The sequence below is a fragment of the Tamandua tetradactyla genome, chromosome 2 (genome assembly GCF_023851605.1).
Source record: "Tamandua tetradactyla isolate mTamTet1 chromosome 2, mTamTet1.pri, whole genome shotgun sequence".
Taxonomy (NCBI): Eukaryota; Metazoa; Chordata; class Mammalia; order Pilosa; family Myrmecophagidae; genus Tamandua; species Tamandua tetradactyla.
In genome coordinates, this window is record NC_135328.1 from 2,360,477 (window position 1) to 2,366,765 (window position 6,289).

The following is a 6,289-nucleotide window of genomic DNA, read 5'->3' on the forward strand; positions in this document are numbered from 1 at the left end:
ACTATAAATACCTTAGGATGCATATATATCCAAAAAAGGCATTTTCTGACATGATTATGATGATGCTATCCCACCATAAGTTAATGTTAATTTCTTTATCAAGAAATGTTCAAGGAACAAATGTTAAAATAAATTTAGTAGATTGAAATGCTAGTGATATGAAAGAGAGTGATAAGGGGTATAGAAAAACGATAGGGGAAACAAAGGCTAAAATATACTGGGTAGATGGAAAAACTAGCAGTCAATGAGAGGGAGGGGTAAGGGGTATGATATGTATGAGCTTTTTTCTTTTTTCTTTTTATCTCTTTTTCTGAATTGATGCAAATGTTCTAAGAAATTATCATGGTGATGCATATACAACTATGCAATGATATTGTGAATTATTGATTATATACCAAGAATGGAATGATCATATGGTAAGAATGTTCGTGTTTGCATGTTGTTATGTTTTTTAAAAAAATAAAAATTAAAAGAAAACCTCAGTAATGATGAAACAATGAAACCCCCCCCCAAAAACGGGCAAATGATTGGAATAAACAGTTCCACAAAGAAAATATGTGGATGGTAAATGAGCACATGAAAAGATGCTCAACATCATTAGCCACTGGAGAAGTACAAATGAGAACTACAACACAATGCATGTGCACATCCTCCAGAGCGGCTGTTGGAGCCTAGCCATGCTGTGTGCTGATGACAATACAGAGCAACCGGAACCTTCATATGCTACCGTGGGAATGCAAAATGGTGCAATTGCTTTGGAAATGGTTTCTTAAAAAAATTAAGCATACACTTACTGTGGTAGTTAGATTCAGGTGTCAACTTCGCCAAGTGAAGGCACCTAGTTCTGTTGCTGTGGACATGAGCCAATGGTAGGTGAATCTCATCTGTTGCTAATTATATCTGCAGTTGGCTAGGAGGTATGCCTGCTACAATGAATGATGTTTGACTTAATTGGCTGGTGCTTAAATGAGAGAACGCAATGTAGCACAGCCCAAGCAGCTCAGCATACCTCATCTCAGCACTCGGAGCTCAGCCCAGGCCTTTGGAGATGCAGAAAGGAATCACCCTGGGGAAAGTTGTTGGAACCCAGAGACCTGGAGAGAAGACCAGCAGAGACCATCCTGTGCCTTCCCATGTAAGAAAGAAGCTCAGTTGAAAGTTAGCTGCCTTTCTCTGAAGAACTATACATCAACTAAATAAATCCCTTTTTATTGAAAGCCAGTCCGTCTCTGGTGTGTTGCGTTCCAGCAGCTAGCTAGAACACTGACTATAGGATTCAGCCATTCCACTCCTAGGAATCCATGCAAGAGAAATGGAAGCATATATCCACACAAAGACATATAATGTCCTCGCAACTTTACTTTAAAGAGCCAAAAATTAGGAACCACCTAAATGTCCAACAATGGGTAAATAAGTAAATGAACTGTGAAATGGTGATACAATGGAATACTGCTCAGCAATAAAAAAGAACAAACTAATGGTACATACAATGTGGATAAACCTCAAAATAATTATGCAATGTGAAAGAAGCCAGACCAGAGAGAGAGAAAGAGAGAGAAATAACATACTGTATGAAGCCATTTATATAAGGGTCTAAAAATTCAAACTAATCAATAGGGTCAGAAAACTTATGACTGGTTGTCTGGAGAAACACGCAATTCCATTTGCGTCCCTTCCCCCTTTCTCTTCTGGTCTGTTCCCCTGGGAGGACCCACTTAGCACAGTCTTCCGTTCTCCTCCAGTGTCCCCTTATCTTCACCGTGGATGTTGGATGACTTTTATTATACTGCATTGACTTCCAACACCAATACACTTCTGACTGCCTGGGGTTAGGACGGGTTCCCCAGGGGAAGCGCTCTATCCTCTATGAGACTGCCCTTCGAATAGCAGCTGCAAGTTCAGAAGTCCCCAGGGCCAGCTGTACCTCTGACCAACTAGCTAAAAATTCAGAGGTACCCGCCATCCGCTCAGGTTTGATCAGTCGCTAGAACTAAAAAAAAAGTGTATATATTTATGATTACAGTTTTATTATAATGAAAGAGATACAAATAAAAGGATAAAAGAAGAGACCTATAGGGAGGTGCAACGCTGGCTCAGTGGCAAAATTCTCACCTGCCATGCCGGAGACCCGGGGTCAATTCCTGGAGCCTGCCCATGCAAACAAAAAAATAAAAAAAGAAAGAAGAGTCCCATAGGGTAGGGCCTGGGAGGGCTCCAATGCAGAGCGTCAATGCCCTCTCCTTGTGGAGTTACAACACCGTCCTGGCACAGTAATGTGTATTTCCAATCAGGGACGCTCACCTGAGGTTCAGTGTCCAGTGTTCATAAGGGGTCTCCCTGCATAGGCACGATTGAACCCTCAGGTGGTTGAACTCAATTTCCTGAGGCCAGGCAGTCAGGACCTGCTCAAAGTCCCAGTCCCACAGCCAGGTGGTCAGCACCTGTGTACCTGGCCCCACCTGCATTATCTTGTTAGCATAAACTACCAGGCCTGGTCTGCAGCTCTGAATGACAAAAGACACCTGTCACTGCAAATTCCGAGGATGTAGAAGAACAAAGGGCAGATCTCTCTCTGAAGGTCAAACCCTTACTATACATTTATCTTTAAAACAAACAAACAAAAAAACCCACTCTCTAACAAAAATGATAACATTTGTAGAATAATAAAATTTTAAATTATAGAAACACATAACGCAGTGAACATTATCTATTCTCTCACTCCCCAAAGAGAGCCACAGTTTGCCATTTGGCCAATATTCCTGCAGGTGGTTCCTCTCCGGGTATGTTCTTTTGACTCTTTTCTTATTTTATACCATAGCAGAGAAGTTAGGATTTAACAGGTGATTATGATATGGAATCAGTATATAAATATTCCTTTTTTCTTTCTGTTATATTGAAGTAGAGAGAGGGAAATACCTGAAATCTCTGCACTATAATTCAGCCACCCTGATCTCTGATGGTGACTGTGCTACCCGACAAAGGCCATGGATTCTTTTGCCTGACATGCTTCATATCCAATTCCTGAGACCCCAGGTTTCAAAGAGAGAAAGTTTATCACTAGGCATGTAGTAGGAGAGCAGATGGCCTAGCGGCCCAAAATCTGTCTCCCCAAGTTTAGGGGGTTCAATGTTATTAAGGATTTTAGTAAGGGGAAAGGAAGTAATTTCAAATAGCAAGTTCAAAGCTGAAAAGGAGACCATGTTATCATGTCATTTCAATAGGAGAACATACCCTGAAAGGAGGGGAGGCAGAGCTGTCACTTCAGTGCTAAGGGATGAGCCCAAAGGAAGGGAGACAAGTTGTCTTTCACCAGCAGAGTCCAGCTGATATGATTTACAAATGTCTGGGGCTGCAGCTAGTTCACAGCTGGCTTCAAATTCTTCAGTAGCATTAAGGGTTTAGTCCTGCAAGAAAATGACCAGATAAAGGAAGTAACAGCTCTTACCAGTCACGAAGTCACAGGATAAGGGCTTTTACACTCATTTCAGATGTCAGGGAAGCTGGATTATAGTTTAGGGACTTCAGGTATTCCTCTCTGTCTGCTCCAATATCCCAGAAAGCAAAAAGGAATATGATTCAAGAATCAAAATCATCCCTTAAATCCTAATTTATCCATTACAATCGTAAAAATCCTTATCTTGTGCCTTTTCTACTGTAAAAGCTGGTGCTCCCTTTATCCAGTCTTTTTCTCAAAGCAATTTTTTTTTTGTAACCTGCCACTTTGCTGTACTCATTTATTAGCTCTAGTAGTTTTGCGGTGGATTTTTCAGGATTTTCGACATATAGTATCATATCATCTGCAAACAGTGAGAGTTTTACTTCTTCCTTCAAAGCAACTTTTGAAGGCAAATGCTCTAATGCTCATGGAGGAAACTGAATCAGTTCAGAACCAACCATTAACTGGTTCCAGCACAGTTTCACTCCTTTACATTTGTAAATGTTTTTGCCTCTACCTGCTATCGAAATGATAACTCAATCTCTCCTTTCTGCTTCTATTTGCTATTCAAATTGTGATGACTTCATCTCCCCTTTTTGGGACCCATAAAAACCTTGAACTCCTTAGATTTAGGGAGACAGTTGTGGGGACCCATAATTCATCTGATCTCCTGCATCGTGCCTAGCAATCAACTCTTTCTCTCTTTGCAATCTGGGTGTCTCAGGAATGGTCACTTGAGTGCATGGGACAAGAATCCACTGCCTCTGTCTGGTAATGAGAGGACAGGGTTTCCCTGAAACTACTGGCTTTCACATTGCTTGAAAGCCAAAATGTAGGGCATGCCTCTGTGGCAGGGCTCACAAAGTCCCCTTTGGTGGCCATGTGGCTTCCACGCTGGGCTCTTCTGTCGACTGCTCCAGGCTCCTGCGGATTCCTTGGAATGAGCTGTGGAGAATGGCCCCAGCCCTGGTGGTACTAAGCCAGGCCAGCTGGCTGCGACAGGCATGTTCATTGAATGTACCTTCAGGATCTACCTGCAAGGGCAGGGCAAGCCAGGCCAGTGTTGGGATGCTGACAGATGTTGCTCATTTCCTTTCTCTGCACCCCTGAAGACCTAACCTAGGCGTACCACATCCTTCCACATTAGATGGGGTCACAGCTTCCTCCAGGTCCACCCCTCTGTTAACAGAAATATTTCTCATGCAATTTAGGATGTCACAGCTTTATTGAGTGATTCGTGAATCAGGCAGCATCCCATTCAGAAGGCACAAGGTTAGAAAGAAAGCCATATCTGAAAGAGAATAAATGCTCACCCAATTGTGAAGAAAAGAATTTATTCATGATATTGCAAGAAGGGGTGCCCAACCCAAAAAAATGGCACCCCAAGCAATAAAATGCCGCAGGCTTTAAACCCTAAGATACAGGTCCCTCCCCTGTTTCTCCACTGATTGGATACTCCAGAGACTACAGCTTATCCGGATAGTCTAACTAATTCAAATTCCCACCAAAGGTTCCCACTTTTGATTACACTTTACATTTTAGTGACCCCGGCTGTTACTTATTTGTAGTTGTTTCTACCTATATGAGGCTTTGGCGCCAATTCTAGGCTTGTGTCAGAGGCTCTCCCCTTTCCTGCCTGTGCCATCTTGTGTAAAATCTAAACTTAATTTTATTCTTATAAATCCCCCTCTTTCTTTCTGAACTCTTTTGGTTTTCACATTTTAGTCTTTTTTCAAGCTTGACAAGAGCCTTTTCACACTCTTCATCATAGGGATCTTCCTCTTGAAGGGGGTACAAATTGCCTTGCCTGTACTGAATGGGCATTTGCTTGGTTGAGGAAGCCTCATGGGTCTCTGAACTAAACCTCGGACTCATAGGATAATGCCACTCCCAAGTGCTGTGCGTGCCCGGCTACAATGATTACAGAAGTTAGCATGGACAGTGCCACCCCTTTCCATTTCCCAAACCAGCTTTCTAATCATCCCGTGAAGGGGTTATCAATGCCTGAGTTTTCCAGCAATTCTTCAGATAAGGCCATTAAGTCTTGTAAAGCTTTGGTGATAGTTCCATCTGGGGCTGTATTATGGGGGTGAAATGTACAACCATCCCTGGCCATAACACAAAATGCCTCCTTTTTCAGCTAGCATCATGTCTAGGGCCATACTATTCTCCCATGCCATTTGTCTAGGAGCATCCAACTGTTTTGCTAGTCCCTTAACTGCATCCTTGGTGGAATTGATAAATCTTTGCTGATTAATCCAATCCATATTTTTGTGGATGGTGACCCACCAGAATAAGGAGGACTCAAATCCTGCAGCTACTTGATTCCTAGACTTAAACTCATCTGGGATTCCCCTTGGCACCCCTATACAGTCTAAGTAAACTCAATCATCAAAGGAAACAAGTAAGCTTCTTTTATTTCTTTTTCCTTGGGTTAGAACTTCCTCCTCCTTTTCAAAAGCTAGAGTGAATGGGATGCCAATTGGACCAGAGCACAGGTCCCTTCCATTCCTTAGGTAATACTGGTCAGAGGATACCCTTTCCACAATACCACCGAAGGTCTGCTCAGGGTATGGCTAAACTGGAGAAACTGCCAGTACTATCCTCAGTCACATCCCACGCTTGGGTACACGAGGCCATAGCCCCAAGGTCCTGGAACCCTTCTCCCTGTCTATAGAGACAGATAGAGGGGTTTCCTGGACCAAGGTGAGACGCTGGTATGGTCTTTACTTTTCCACCCCTGACTGGAGGGAAAAGAGAGGACAACATAGTACAATTTTCACAAGGAAAAATGAGTACTATGCATTTGAACTCCTTTTTGTGTTTCTCCATACCCATCAGAAAGGCAGAACA